Genomic DNA, 16,152 nt, shown 5'->3' with positions numbered 1-16,152 from the left:
CCTCACTGTCAGTTTAATTTTAAGGTGGATTCTATCCTGTAGTTTGTCTATACGATTTGTTTCTTTCCTGCTTATATGCTGTTGTCTCATTGATATCAGTTTCTCTCTTGCAATCTTGTTCTTTCCATCATGTAAATAAATTATTATAATGACTACTAGCTCGTCTATTGTGAAGTCGTTATTGAAACGGAGGAGCACTACATGAAGAGCGATGTTTCACGGAATGGAGAACTAACTTAATGTATAGAAATATGTAAAAATGAACCATGGCTATTTCAACAATCTTAGATAACTTTTTCGGCTGGAAATCGACTATCTTGTATGACTTTTTCAGCTGGAGAGAGCTGTAATTTCTCTTAAGCTTTTCCAGTGCATTAATCGTCTACATTGTAATATCATGATGCACAAACGGTATGCTTATTGAGAAATAGTTCAAAAAATTGCTAACAAATGGCGTTGTAATCGCAATACACAGTGTCTATAAATAGTGCGCCACAGCTCACATCCATCAGTTTCACCGATATAACGTGAATGGAAGGAAGAAGTTGAAATCCTGTATTCCATTGAACAAAGTTTTTCTCTGGTACTGGAACACAGCGAGTTAGAACTCAGCGTTACAACAACAAGGCGCAGTTTTCAAACATAATTTAATTTTCCAAAGGGACCCGATGCGCAAACCATTCACAAGCTCTTCGCCACATTCCAACGGAGAGGCAGCGTGGCTGATCATCTAGCGGAGTATGTTGACCGCAGGCAAGCTGCAGTTACTCCTGAAAATGTCTCCACGGTTTCTAGAATTACCCAGCAAAAACCAAGAAAATCTGTCGGCGATTTGCAGCAGAGACAGGTTTTAAGCGTTCCACCACGTAGAAAATACTGAGACAGAGCCCACGCATGTTCCCATTATAAACCTAAAGCTACCAGGCTATACCTGTACGGGCTGTACGACGGAGGGCTAACTTGACGAACCAGATTCTCATAGTGATCTATAATGAAGGGTTCGATGTTGGCTACATCTGGTTCACAGATGAGGCAGTCTTTTAGCCGAATGGAGTCATGAACAAACAAAACTGGCGATCTTGGGGTTCCGAAAACCCTCATTTGTGTGAAGCGAAATCACTGTAATCTCCTAAAGTTTCGTTTTGGGCTGCGGTAGACAACAGAGGCATTACTGGCCAGTTTTCATCCTAGAAACGTTGCAGTTCTAGAACAATTTGTCGTCACATAGACAGCTTTGGAGGATCCCTCAGGCAACGAGTGGTGCATGCAAGATGGGGCCAGACCGCGTCGTACACAACAACTATCTTGATGAAACTTTGGGAATAGTCACTGCGTTGGATTATTGCAAATGTACTGGCGCAGGGATGGATTGGTCTTTGTAATCGCCCTATCTGAATCTTTGTGACTGTTTCTTGCCAGGCATATTGAAAGACACTGTCTTCCGGATACATCCCACCAACATGGATGAGCTTGAATTGGCGATTTGTGTGGCATCTCAGTCCACTTCGGCTGGGACTCTATAACATGTAATAGCAAATTCCACTGATCGTTTGCGCCGCCTGTGTACAGTGAGTGGTGAACGTTTCGGAAAGGCTATCATGTGATCATGGTAAAGACTGCTTGCCAAGGACGAGTTTAACTGCGCTCGCAGATTCTGTACGAGCTGCACTGATTACAGCGTTGTCATTAGCAGCCTTTCTAACTATTTCCAATCTCCTGTATAAAATTCTCCCGGTTTTCACAGTACACACACCTTCTGTTGCTCTCGTCTACCGGTCTTAGTTTTCGAGATATTTGACTTTTGAAACAGGGACTCCTTCGCTCTACACCCCGAATATAAAATTGCAAAACGTATTAACAACTCGGTGGAAATAAAAGTAAATGCGGTAGCATATTGCCAGGGCTCTTTCAGTTATGCAGAGTAAGCTGGGCCAGGAGGAAACATTTGGATGACTTCACAGAGGAAAGAATCACTGGAAAACTGGAAAGAGGACGAAGTGTGACGAGCGTAGCCCAGGAGTTTGATGCTGCTCACAGTAATATTTCCGGTCCGTGGAATGCCTTCCTAACCACAGGCGATTCTATCCGAAAGAGATAAGGTGCTCGATCATAGTCAGTTACAGCAGCAGGTCACCTATACAGACAATACAAGAAAGGACCCACGTCAAACAGACGACAGCTAACACGACTTCAAGGCGCGCAATCTCACTTTCCACAGTGGCACGGTGACTGCATGGGGTGGTCTCTTTTCCAATCGACCAGTGCGTTGTTATCCGTTGATATTCGCACATCGCCGGTCCCTTTTCCAATGACGCCAACAGCGCGGGGACTGTATCAACGAGGAGCGGAGTCGCTGGATCTTCTCGGATGAGATCATATTCAGTCAGAATAGCGGTTATGGACATATCGTCGTATGGCGAAAGGTAGGAATACTTAATGCATCCAGGAATATTGTCGAACATGATAGTTTTGGTGGACCAGGTGGTATAATTTGGTGAGGCACTATGTTGCGTGCACGTACTGATCTCGAAATCTTTGAACACGGTACACTCACCGGTCAACGTTATTGTGACACTGTACTCATCCCACATGTGCGTCTTTTGAGGGGTTCCTTCCGCCCTGACTTCATTTCTGTGGATGTCAGTGAGCGACCGCAACGAACAGTGCCGTTAGTGGAGCTCTTGGAACAAGAGCACATTCGGCGAATGAACTGGCCTGCCCGTTCCCTAAATTCAGATCTACTGAGCACGTAGGGGAGGCATTGAAGAGACGTACAGCACGTCCACATCCTTCAACGACCATCCATCAGGTGTCAAATTCGCTGGTGTGGAATGTTATTTCCTGTCACAAGAACTGTAATATATTGATTATTCCTTGCTACTGTAGTGTTATCTTGAAGCTGTGAGAAAGGAGGACAAGCGCTCCAAGGCACGGAAGCAGAGACGATGCTGAGGGCAGACGAAACTAAGAGAGATATTCTTACATGAAGTAAACCATAAGGGGAGAGCCTTGCGAAAATGCAGACGTCCCCAGACGCGGTCCCAGGGCGCTAGTTACTCTTCAAGGAATTAACACGTAACTTCATATGTCGACTACACGCGGGGGTAGGTTGCAACCGTAGAACTTTGTGACCAACAGGCACGTATTAACCTATAAAGCCAGCGTGATACCAGCCCTGAGAACAGCAACGTCAGTAGGCACACAAGGGTTAGAAAGAGAGCGAAAACGCCAAAAAACTGTTGACCTAGCAGTCCCTACTCCGGGGAGCCCGAGGGGCGGGGCTAAATGACGTATAACATTAATGTTGCAAGGCTTATTTGGTGGAGCAGTTACATTTAGCTTCCAGCTGAGAAATATTGATACCAAATACGGACTTAGTGCAACTGCATTAACATCCCCGCCTTAGGAACAGTAGAGGGGACCTAACTAATCCGTGATTGGCAGGCGCCTGCAAGAGACCTGCGGGATTGGCTGGGTGGCTTTAAGTAGGAAAAACAGTGCCCTCACGCGACTCTTTAAAACCCCTAGATTCTGCATATCGGCGGAGGTCTCAGTCTGACGATCTGGGCGCCGAATCCGCGTCCGTCGACTCCAGCCACGGTCCAGCTCCGCGTAAGTCTGCTCTCTCACTTGGAGTGCCTCAGTGAACAGTGTCACATTCAGTATGATTTGTTTTGCCACTAAGATTTTGCGTTAAGAGGCTGCTAGTGTTTGCTACTGTGGTTAGCATCCACTCCTGGGACTTGTGCACTGGCTTCTGTTGTGTTATTCATGCTTTTTCTAACCCTAGAACTAGCCTCCAGTGTATTAATTAGCCTTGTCTGGAATAAACAATTATTTCAAATGGCTCAAATGGCTATGAGCACTATGGAACTTAACTTCTGAGGTCATCAGTCCCCTAGAACTTAGAACTACTTAAACCTAACTAACCTAAGGACATCACACACATCCATGCCCGAGGCAGGATTCGAACCTGCGACGGTAGCGGTCGCGCGGTTCCAGACTGTAGCGCCTAGAACCACTCGGCCACCACGGCCGGCACAATTATTTCAAAACCCTATATGTCCAACTGTCTCCACAATGAGTTCCCTACCAAGTCTCACCACCTGCATTTCTAGTAAATGCCTGTACCAGTGTTGGCTCAGATAGAAGGAAACAATCAAAATGCCTTCACTGTGAATTGTCCTTCTGCCTTCAGTTCTGTACCGCTGGGGAGTGCAGACTGACCAGTAATCCCTTTTCTCCCTCTCCCACCTATGTCAGGACACGACAGATCCTCTTACTCACCTTGTAGTCAACATGGGAGCACGTTGCAGAGCACGCATTACCGTCCGTGGTGATGCGTCATGTCCCACCTTTTTTAATGTCCAGGGGAACATCATATATGGCGGTGAATTCAGTGTAATTATTGTCTTCGAATAAAAGTGTTGTTCCGGTTCGTCGCATTGCATACTCCTTTCATTCACCTTCTGTTCTATACTGTAGCTCTTCTTTCTAGATATAGTCCAAGTTTCATCGATCTATGTTATTTGGTAGTGACACATCACGAGAAGGTTACTTTCGTCTTTGTTTTGCAGACCAGTATATATCCCGTAACGTACACTGATCACGTGTTAACCATGAAGAAGCCAGCTCTCCCCGTAGAGTAAACGATAATAATAAACACTTGATGTCCATGTTGAAAATTTAAAATCTACCAAGATATTATTTAATTTCAGTCCCCTATTTAAAGCATATCTGTTGGAACTACTCAACGAATCAGAGGGCACTGAAATTTGATAATAAGGCTTGCTACGTTTTTAAGTTACAAAAAGCTAAAAATTTGATATGTTGTAGATAAATTCGTATCTAATTCACTGAGTAATAGCCGCTTCAGTCTGGGATACAGGATGATTTACAGACAACGGCACCTCAAGTAAACATCCTTATGATAACAACGCTTGTTTTACAGACCACTAAATCACTCAGCGCATTATTCATTATTCTTATGGAGTGCTGACGCTAAATTTTATCTTTGTCTGGCGTCCATTAGATCTTTCCCACGGTACAATTCATTTAGGTTGTTACCAATTTCACAAGCAGGAGTCTACCAAACTGAGCTACGCTTGCTATAATATGAACACGATACAAATTTACAAGCGTTACTAAAAAGGAGTAAACGCCTTCAATTTCCCGAAAACATTGGAAAACAACCATGTTCACAACTTCCAGATGACCTACAGTTAAATAATGTCAGAATTTTAGAAAGCATTCTGGAGTACAAAGATCGGTACAAAATCCCCAAAATCAGATAAAAGACAGTTTTTATCGCATTTTCAGACTTCTTATTTGTTAGGGGTGACAACCTTACTTCTCATGATCTCACTTCGCCTGCCGCTACCAGTCATAATATCGGTCAAAGCCTGAAAGTGGTCTGAGAGAGGGACGCAACTGGCTGCTAAAAATAGAATGTCTGAAAAAGCGATCGAGGCTATTTTTTAATTGATTTTCAAATGATGTCAACCACTCGGTATCAGCTAAATCTAGGAAGTTGTATACGTCAGCGTAAAATTCTGTTATTTTGCACTGCAGTATCGTAAACAATTAAGAAGCTAGTTGCACCAAAAAATGTGCAACGAATCGAAAAAGGATATGGAAAGAGAGTCAAAGTTTGCGATCCTATGATAATTATGTCACGAAAGGGCTAATTTGGACAATTTTAGGGAATTAATGGGGTTTCAGCCGTGGAGGTACTATCCACACATTGTAACGAAGTAATTTAGCGAAACCTCTAGAATTCTGGATCAGGAAGACGGATCATACACTTACTAAATTTATCGCTGATGAACCACACGACCACGACTTAATGAGTAATTTCATTATACTTAAAATCCATACTGTAGGTTCCGAAAGGCATACAATGTCGCTGTGAAAAAAATTTATGTTACACTGGTTTCGTAACGATTCTTTCTCAGTAAACAAATACTTACTTTTCTCTCACCCAGAACTCAATAACAGCAATTCTCAAAGACACCTGCAGCTTCTCCCGATATAGGAAAGACAGCTTCCAAGAAGCAACCTTTTTGCGAGACAATCGCATTAATTACTGTCTATGGCGTACAAAGAACTCGCCTGGATTACAACTGAAAGCCGAATTTCTTATGACGATAATCGCAGAAACGGAATACTTTAAGCTTGTAGAATTAAATCCTGACGTCTTGTGGAATGGAATTACTAGTACAGTAAGTAGAGTTAATTAGGATAATCTCTTTACGTAGCTTAAGAAGTTGAAGCGCTGTTTGTGAATTTCTCAGTAACTGAAACCTCCGAACGCCGCTCGTAATGATGCGCAGTAACTATCGGGTTGATAATATTGTTTTGAAATTCGGCATATGATTATGAACTCACATAAGAAAATTATAGAATTACGCTTGTACAGTATTACTGAGAAATAAATTCCTTTTACATTTCATAGAAATAAATCCATGTGCAGGTTCGCGTTCGTGTATGAAAATTTAGAGTGCTCAGTGACGACGTTATCAGGATCCTTACCAAACAGTCCAATACGAATGTGGTGACAACGTCTAAAACTTTAAAAAACGTAATACACAAACTTAATTCAAATAGACGTCAGTTAAAATCAAACTCACGCACTCTCAGTTTCTCTGCCACTCATCGTCACTATTATACGGTCATCCAAACTGAAAATATAAACCAAGGACTAGAATTATCTTCAATCGTGAATACAACGACAGAGCGAAGCTAAAATAAAAACTCTGGTAAATGGCGCTGTCTTATGGAGAAAAAAAGAATAGGACGAGCCTCACATCAACATGTAAATACTCAACCCAAATGTATTATCTGAGTAGCTGATCGGACATTTGGTGTACTGTAGTTTATTGACTACACGTATTGTCAATTGGAGGGCTCTTTCGCTGAGCAGAAAGTCACACATGGGGCTGTGTTGTATCCGTAGAGGAGTGGGAAGGACTTTATTTCGGATAAATGGCCGTAGCGAAGTGCGTCTTGAACGTCTAGATCACTTTCTCATCACCGCCCCCGGCCGCTGTGGCCGAGCGGTTTTAGGCGCTTTAGTCCGGAACCGCGGGACCGCTACGGTTGCAGGTTCGAATCCTGCCCCGGGCATGGATGTGTGTGATGTCCTTACGTTGCTTAAGTTTAAGTAGTTCTAAGTTCTAGGGGACTTATGGCCTCAGATGTTAAATCCCATAGTGCTCAGAGCTATTTGAACCATTTTTTTCATCACCGCCTATTGCCCATTAATCCCAGCCACTGCTCAACTGGAATGAGATGCCATTAATCCTAGCCACTGCTCAACTGAAACGAGATGCAGGATAACTCTACATTAAGCAGTGCTGTGTAATTTTCAGTACATGATTACGTGGCTGGCACATCTGGTTACTCGTTTACCTAAGTTACATTCGCTGGTATCCAGCGGGATAAAATTTTATTCCCCAGTCTTTGCAGACAGACGAAGGTATCTAGGATTGTGCATGTGTGGGGTGCATGGGCATATTTATTCTGATGTACAGTCCAGAATTTTGAACATAGATTTGCTCTATTTCCCTCAAGTCCGCTTCTGAGTATGTATCATATGCTGTATTTTCATTTGACAATAGAGTCTTGAAACACACTTAGGGACGACGTCGGATCAGCCGAAAGGGACCTAATTCTAATATTCATTGGTGCAGTTTGACATACTGATCACTTCAGGAAACCTTGAGGTCCTCCTTGTATCTCAGGATGTGTGAAATGATTGTAACTGTGCTCAACAAGTGAGAGAGCTGCCGGTTTCAGCCATAAATTAGAAACAACGGTCATGTGCCATTCATTACGTCGTGCTTCGCATGGATTTGAAATGGTGACATTACATTCAGAGGATTTGCGTGAATCGACTCTGATGCAGGGCGAGCGACTGTTGATAATGTCGGTGATTATAGTAGTTCCAAGAGCCTGTACGTCTGCAGCACCATGCAGAGGTTCCACCGAATTACAATTAAGTCTTCCCGTGACACAGTGCAGAGGCTATGTGGCCGGCGCTGTAGGAATCTGTGACCACCCTACTCCCCTAAGTGTATACTGTAATTATCTTCAGGTAAGTAGATCCCCCTAGCACGCACACTGGGCATTCATAATCTAGTTAAGCCCACACACAAGTTTTATAAAACTGGAGCGGTTGCAACCATTCTACTCTCCAGTGTCTCTGTCTGCCTTTTAACCTCCATTATGTCAATTGTAATTGACGAATGAATGCGGGCAGACGACCACAGCAAGCTCATTAATACAATTGTGACAAATATTGTACCTCTAGGAACTTCAGTGTCGAAAAATATGGACATCTTGGCTGCTTTTATTTTGTTAGATTGTTGATAAATGTGAAGTTGTCACGGGAATGAAGGCCACCACTATTTTTCATTCAGTACTGACTGTACTCTAGAGCTGCGGAGCAGACCAAGAGGTCTATGGCCGAGAAGGAGACTTAAGCAGTAGCGAAATGCGTGTGATTGGTGTTGTTTAAGTGACATGGAGCTGAGACGTTTAGAGGCTCTCTCTAACTCAATCCCTCTGAGAAGTAGAGCAACAGTCCTATCACATACTGTGAACAATAATGCCTCACAGTGAGAGAAATAGTCAGGTAATTTGTATTACGAAGTCTCAAAGTTCCTCACAAACACTTCTTGTGGTGGCAAGCACGGGGCGCGTACTGTTACCCTTTGTAGAGTATAATTTCCAGCGGCAACTACTTGCAGCTCTGTAACCAAGGATGATAGCAAAGGGCGGATATGTCTCTGGTAAACGCAAACATCCCACATCTGGTCCTCTCTCCAACATCTTTGTGACGTACGGTCTACACCTTAGCACAGGATGTCAATAAGTTCCAAATGAGTATCCTACAAATGGAAGCACAGTGGTATTCCTTATGCAGGTAGTGACAGTTCCTAAACAAGTGTCCTGAACCCATTAATGTCACTCATGTTGCGAAAATCCATCACAACGGCGATGTTTCTGTTTCTTTTCTCCTACCTTCTCGACAATTTGGGTAACATAGCACTGAATGTGCATTGTACGAGTGGCATAGTGGTTCGGTAATAAAAAGTACCTCATAATCTGTAGAATCTGTAGAAAGATCTCCTAAACAAACCATAGTCTGGCTGTCGGATGTCTTTGATAGAGAGAGATGACGTAGTGGAAAGATACTGGACACTCATTCGAGGGCACAAGGTTCACATCTGCATCCGGCCATCCACATTATTATGTGGTTTCCCTAAATCACGTAAGCCAAGTGCCAGCATGGTTTTAAAATGGACACAGATGGTTTGAATCCCTATTATTTAACAATCCGAGCTTGTGATGCGTCTCTAGTAACCTCGCCGTCGAAGGGACTTATAAGACCAATCCTCCTTCTTTCTGACGTCTTTGGGCTCAGTTTTGGAAGCCTTCACCTTTATGTTTCACCCTTAGCTCTTGGTGGTAGCAGTTAGGATTTACCGCTGTTCTGAAGGTATTGGATTTGACTATCTGCGTGTTGTGGAGACATATGCATTACTAATAAATGACTCTTCGCACCTCGGAGGAGATGATGACCGCAGTTGTAGCTGGTGAACTACTACACTTACATTATCGCTCGCATTTATCTGTGTTGACAACCTAAAGTACACATTACGCTCTTCTTAATATTAATTTATTGTTTCTTCTTTTACTCTGAGACATGTGAACAATTCCGAAACCGAATACCGTTGATCTCTTATTAAAAAATTGGTATAAGATGTCCGAATCAGATTAAGTTTATGACGAGTTCGAAGCATGCGTAGTTGTTACGTTTTACAAGTGGTGGAATTTGAAACACCTTGAACAGTTTGACAAATACGAGGGAACTGCTAAGCGGGTAAAGCCGGTCGAAGGAATGTACAACACCAATACTCCTTCCTTCTAACGTCTTTGGTTTCAGTCTCGTAATCGTTCAGAGTTTTATTGAACCATTTGCGTTAGGTGGTAGCAGTTAGGATTTACTATTGTTCACAATGAATTGGATTTGTCTTTGTCTGCCTGTTATGGAGACATGTGCGCTACCAATAAACTTACTGGAAGTCAACAGAAACAAAATCATATGCTCTACTTATTATATCCGGTATTACATCCACAAGTAAGTTCTTCAGTATTCCGTTCTTCCTTGCCCTTAAAAATAACAGTCTCTATACATCTTTAACGATTTAGTACTGTAGAATTTATTCTGCATTTTGCAGCAGTGTTGTGACAGTATGTTTTAGAAAAGTCTCATTTACGAAACGTTTCCCTTACTTCGGAGTTTCTTGTATCCCATACATCGCTAATTACATGCAGGAACTTGAATTCGCTCTGTCGATTCAGGGAGAGCCCCAGCTGTCCGGCCAACATAAAAATCGATGGCTGCTGGTGGCAAACAGATTGGCTGCTGACAGGTGTTTCGTGTCTCGAACGCCAGACACCCCTTTGCCACGTAACACACTTCGAGGAATGTTCGTTTTTTATAGGGATTCGTACCACAATTTTAATTAGGATAGTTAATCTAAAATCTTCCTCCACGAGGCACTACGTTCTGTCATCGCGCTGCGTGGTGATCACTGAAAAATGCGAAAAAATGATCAGTTTTCAACTGAGAAATCCCTGATCGATGAAAACGTACAAGACGAAAACTGTTACAGTTCTATTAGGTTTTCGCAATTTATCACGATGCAGCGGGCACGTGTTTATCATTGGAAAGAGGGTAAGAAGTTACACAAGCTTCTAATGTAATGGTGGCGTCAAGAAAGTTAGTAAAATTTATATTTGGCTATGCTGTCTGCACAGGGAAAGATACTTAATTCCGTTTTGTACACTTAGTATTTCCTTCCATCAGAAGTACTTCTATCCTAGCTTATATACCTATTCATAATTCAGCTACCTCACACACAGTTTTACAAAGTTCGATTCTCTGTAATTAACATACATTTACGCTTTTAACCGTAGTGTAAAGCACACACACTAAGGTTCTTTAGAGTGCTTAAGGGTATGTTAGCAGGAACCAAAGAACAGTGGTATAATTTTTCGAAACACTGAATTGTTCAATACAGCGTAGCACTGGCAAAAATCGGAAAATTCTCCTGCTCAAATCTTCACCAAATGATGGATGAATTAAATTTTTATCTCATTCCTCAAATATTAGGGTTATGTGGGTAACTATTGTACAACCATTACCACGTTAAGGTAATTTTTGGTTAATTCCTTACACCAGGACACAAAAACGTATGCAGCACCTGCACTGTTCTCTATCAAAACTATAAATTGCTTCCAGGATGAAAGAGATACTGCAAAATTCTGTACGCAGAGGGATTTATATCTGACAGAGAAGTTAATACTAGCAATTGCAGTTCTCCAGATTGGTTTTGGAAAGCCAGTGGCAACGTATAATGAATAATCTAACATTGTACACAGTCAAACACGTCGTTGTAGTGTCATTGGTGTGTAATCTGGAACGTTTCCGTAACAGTAACTGCGTAGTCACTCAAACAGACGATTTAGCTAACCTGTCCGGAGGTACAGAGAAGATACAGGGCCTTTGAAAATCTAGCGAAGTGAATCATTCAATGTGGATATTTTGTGTAAGGTGGTTTCTTCAAGTATATGTGCTGTAAATCTCCTGCATAGGGTATACATCTGCCCTCAGGTAAGGTCTGTAATCTATACATACCATAAATTTAAATCCCCCGCCGCGTTTTTTCTGTTTCTATGCCAAGGTTAATATCAAAAAATATTTCAGTTATTTTGATACATTTCCACTAATAGACACACTGATTCTCGAGGAACGCTTCTGTATTTCATTACATATTATAAACAAGTCGCTTTTCCACTAATAGACACACTGATTCACGGAGAAGGTTTCTATATGTTATTACATATTATAAATAAGTCGCCTTTCCACTAACAGACACACTGATTCACGAAGAAGGTTTGTGTATATCATTACATTTTATAAAAAATTCGCCTAAATTTTCTGGCTTATAAACGTTTAAAAACCTGACCAAACACGCTTGATAACGTAAATTTTCTAAAAGCAAAGTAATTACTAATTCGTTCTTCTGTCATTGTATCTCTAAATTAGCACAAAGAACTACAACCGCGCATAAGACCATTGCGTCACTTTTGGTTTACACACGGCCAATCTCGCGTCCTTGACAAATTTAAAACATCCTTTAAAACTTAAATCTTCTTTCGAAACTGACCATGAGTGAGAAATGTGGGAGCTGTTATAGGGGAGTGAGGAGAGCGATTTGTTGTCAGTCTTGTAGGGATATTTTCACTGGGGGGGGAGGGGGGAGGTGCAGTGGGGACAACAGAAGAGAAGAGGCTCTCTCCTGGAACTGCGGAGTATGCAGTAGGAATATTTTGATTCGGGAACAGGAAAGGGAAATCTGTGCCCTTCAAGCACAGTTGGAGGAAGCAAGGAAGGAACTGATAAGGATCAAGAGAGATAGGGGGTAGGAGGGTGGTTGGGAATTGGCAGGTGATAGGAGGAAAGGAATATGCAGGAAAGTATTCGTATGGAGTGTAGCCATGTATGGAAGTGAAACATGGACGATAACCAGTTTGGACAAGAAGAGAATAGAAGCTTTCGAAATGTGGTGCTACAGAAGAATGATGAAGATTAGATGGGTAGATCACATAACTAATGAGGAAGTATTGAATAGGATTGGGGAGAAGAGAAGTTTGTGGCACAACTTGACCAGAAGAAGGGATCGGTTGGTAGGACATGTTCTGAGGCATCAAGGGATCACCAATTTAGTATTGGAGGGCAGCGTGGAGGGTAAAAATCGTAGGGGGAGACCAAGAGATGAATACATTAAGCAGATTCAGAAGGATGTAGGTTGCAGTAGGTACTGGGAGATGAAAAAGCTTGCACAAGATAGAGTAGCATGGAGAGCTGCATCAAACCAGTCTCAGGACTGAAGACCACAACAACAACAACAGGAGGAAAGGAAGAAAGAGAAGCGATCTGACAGTTTTATTATCAACACCAAAAACAGGTATCTACCACTGCAAGAGTTGAGCTGAGAAGAGCCTCAGGTAGAACGAGGAGCAGGAAATGTGCAGCACCCCTTAACCGATGCCAAAAAGCCCAGAAATGTACTATGTGTAAGCAAGAAGGAAGTGTTGCTGCTAGGTAGTCGTCATGGGCGAGGTGCAGGCTTTCAGTTACAGGAAAGTTCAGGGGCAGCGTACCAGGCCACCAGTTTCTTCCAGCCAAATACAGGGCTAAGTCATGTGATACAGGACAGGGATTTTATGTAAGGACTTTACAAAAGAGGACCATGTAGTGATAGTGGGTGGGGCGGGAAACAGTTTGGACAGAGATGAGGTATATGACATAGGTGGTGACCTGGACAAGATAGCTTCCCTGACTCATGGCACCAACGTACACTTTGTAGAGCTGTTGCGGCGTCATGATCGAACTGTGAGGAGAATCATTGTGGGATTAGGGATAGCTCTGAAGACGGCCAACTTTGCTCATGTTTCTCTGGTGCCCGTCGGGACTATCAACAGATGGGGTTTCACTAGTTATGGCCTACACCTGAACAAGATTGGAAAGGGAAGATTGGTACAGCTGATTCACGAAAATATACGAGGTGGATGGCGGCCCACAGATGGTCAAATACCTGTTGTCATGGGTAGGAAAAGTAGGCCTTTTTTAGCATAATTCCAGACAAGAGGTTCCCCTGCCTAAAGAGTATCTCTAGGCGTTTAAAAAAACACTGAAACAGTCACTCACAAGACAGATTTTAACACTTCAAATATCACGCATACCAGATTTCATAAAGAAAAACAAACCACTGGAAAGAGTAACATGGAGCATTTGACAGACTTAACAGTCCTCTATCAAAACATGCAATCAATAAAAAATGAAATACATCTATTAGAAGTTGAGCTTCAATCCTTGAACTGCACAGTAGTTTGTGTTACTGGGCATTGGTTTAGAGACACAGAAATCCAACATGTATAATTATCACTGTATGAAAGGACAAACTATTACTGCAGAAATGCTTCAAAGGGTGGAGGATCATGCATCTATATCAAAAAAGGAACGCAGTTCAAATCAAGACATGTCCTCAGGACAGTAAATGAAGACAAACACTTTGAAATATTAGCTATTGAATTAACTGGGCTTGATATCACCAAGGAATTAATCATTTTGTGTGTGTATAGATCTCCTAGTGGTAGTGTGGACACTTTGTTCAATAAATTAACAGAAGTCCTAGATAAAGTCTCAAGTACAAAGGTCAACATAATTATGTGTGGGGACATTAACATCAACACCAATATTGTAAATGAATCCAGCAGCACCCTCATAAATATCGTTCAGAGTTTTGGCATGTCCCTATTGGTCAATAGTGCAGCAAGGGTTACTACAATGACTGCATCAGTAATTGACCATATGGCCATAAATGTGGACTGAGAAAAAGGTGATGTAGCTGTAAAAGATCTCGGACTATCAGACCATCTCTGTCAAATAACAACAGTAAAATCAGGCATCGAATCGTTCCATAAACTACAAGCCTACAGACGACATCCATCAGAAATCAAAATAAAAGATTTTTCAAAAGAACTACCAAATCAAAGCTGGGATGAAGTGTATAAAGAAACCAATGTGAATAAGAAATTCTCTAAATTCTCCACATTATTTAAATTGAACTTTGAAAAGGCATTTCCAAAAGTATTCATGTCTGTATCAACATCTGACGAAAACAAATGGATAACAGCAGATATTAAGAAGTTCTCCCAAACACTTAAATACCTCAGTTCCATGAAAAAGAGCTGCAATGATCCACAATTCTTAAATTACCATCATAGATACAAAAAATGTTTAGGAAGTTGCTGATTTCTGCAAAAAAGTCATTTAATGACAAAATAATATATTACGCAGAGAATAAAAGCAAAGCAGCCTGGAACGTTATAAAAAAGGAAACGGGGTGACGCAAACAAACTCAGAGTAACATACAGATAAGGGAGGAGGAAAAGGTAATAAATGATCCACAACACTTAACGAACTATGTAAATGAGCATTTTTCAAGCCTTGCAGAGAAGTTAGAAAAAAAATTCCCCAAAACAAAAATATAACACCCTTAGTTAATGTTGCACTAAATACAGTGATCTTACTTCCATCTACAGACAATGAAGTCAATAAAACTGTTCAAAAACTAAAAAATAAAAAGTCAATAGGCTTAGATGAAGGACCACGTATGTACTGGAACAATGCATAGGGATTATACAAGGCCCCTTAACAAATATAATAAATAAATCGTTCACATCAGGGACATTTCAAGAGCAGTTAAAACAGGCAAAAGTTGTACCTTTACTTAAGAAAGGTAATGCAGAAGATACAGAAAATTATTCACCCATTTTCCTGCTGTCGCCATTCTCAAAAATAATAGAAGCAATTGTGAAAGACAGACTAATGAATTAACTGAATAAATACAATCTTTTAAGTGAGACAAGGTTTTTTAAAAGAGTTGTATGATGTCTTGCTTACATATTCTTAAGGTAGTTGAACGAAGCAACAAAGATAAAAATAGTTCTGACACAAACTTCAAGCTAAGACATTTTCACTAGCCTTACTGAGAGACCATATTGTACCTCAGTGATACACAGACTGATGCTGGTCATCGGCGTGTAGAACGAAGAAAATGTGAAGGAAGTGTTTAAAACTCAAAGCGGTTTTGTACTACACCACAACCGAGACAAAAATCTTGCAATTTTACTTACCTCACGATTAGACTACATGTACTTTTCTTTCCAACAGATCCATAGTGAAGAGGTCATTCAGAATGTAGACATCTCAGAAAAACAGGAACACAGTATGCTTAGGTACATTCCATAAACCCCAAGTGAGAAGGTCCTCGTATATTTGGAATAGGTAAAAAAAACGTAGACAAATTTTCATATAAAAGATAATAAATAAATTGCCAAAAAACATGTAAATGTTCAATATAGTGAGGTGCATACAATAATTTTTAGGCAGTTATAGCCATACATAATCTAGTACAAAAATCACAACACTTATTTACGATGATCACATTACTGTACTAAATTCGTACAGATGTTAGGTTGCGCTAATATTCTCATTATTTGATATTATTAGTA

The sequence above is a fragment of the Schistocerca serialis genome, chromosome 3 (genome assembly GCF_023864345.2).
Source record: "Schistocerca serialis cubense isolate TAMUIC-IGC-003099 chromosome 3, iqSchSeri2.2, whole genome shotgun sequence".
Taxonomy (NCBI): domain Eukaryota; kingdom Metazoa; phylum Arthropoda; class Insecta; order Orthoptera; family Acrididae; genus Schistocerca; species Schistocerca serialis.
This window is presented reverse-complemented; position numbering follows the sequence as displayed.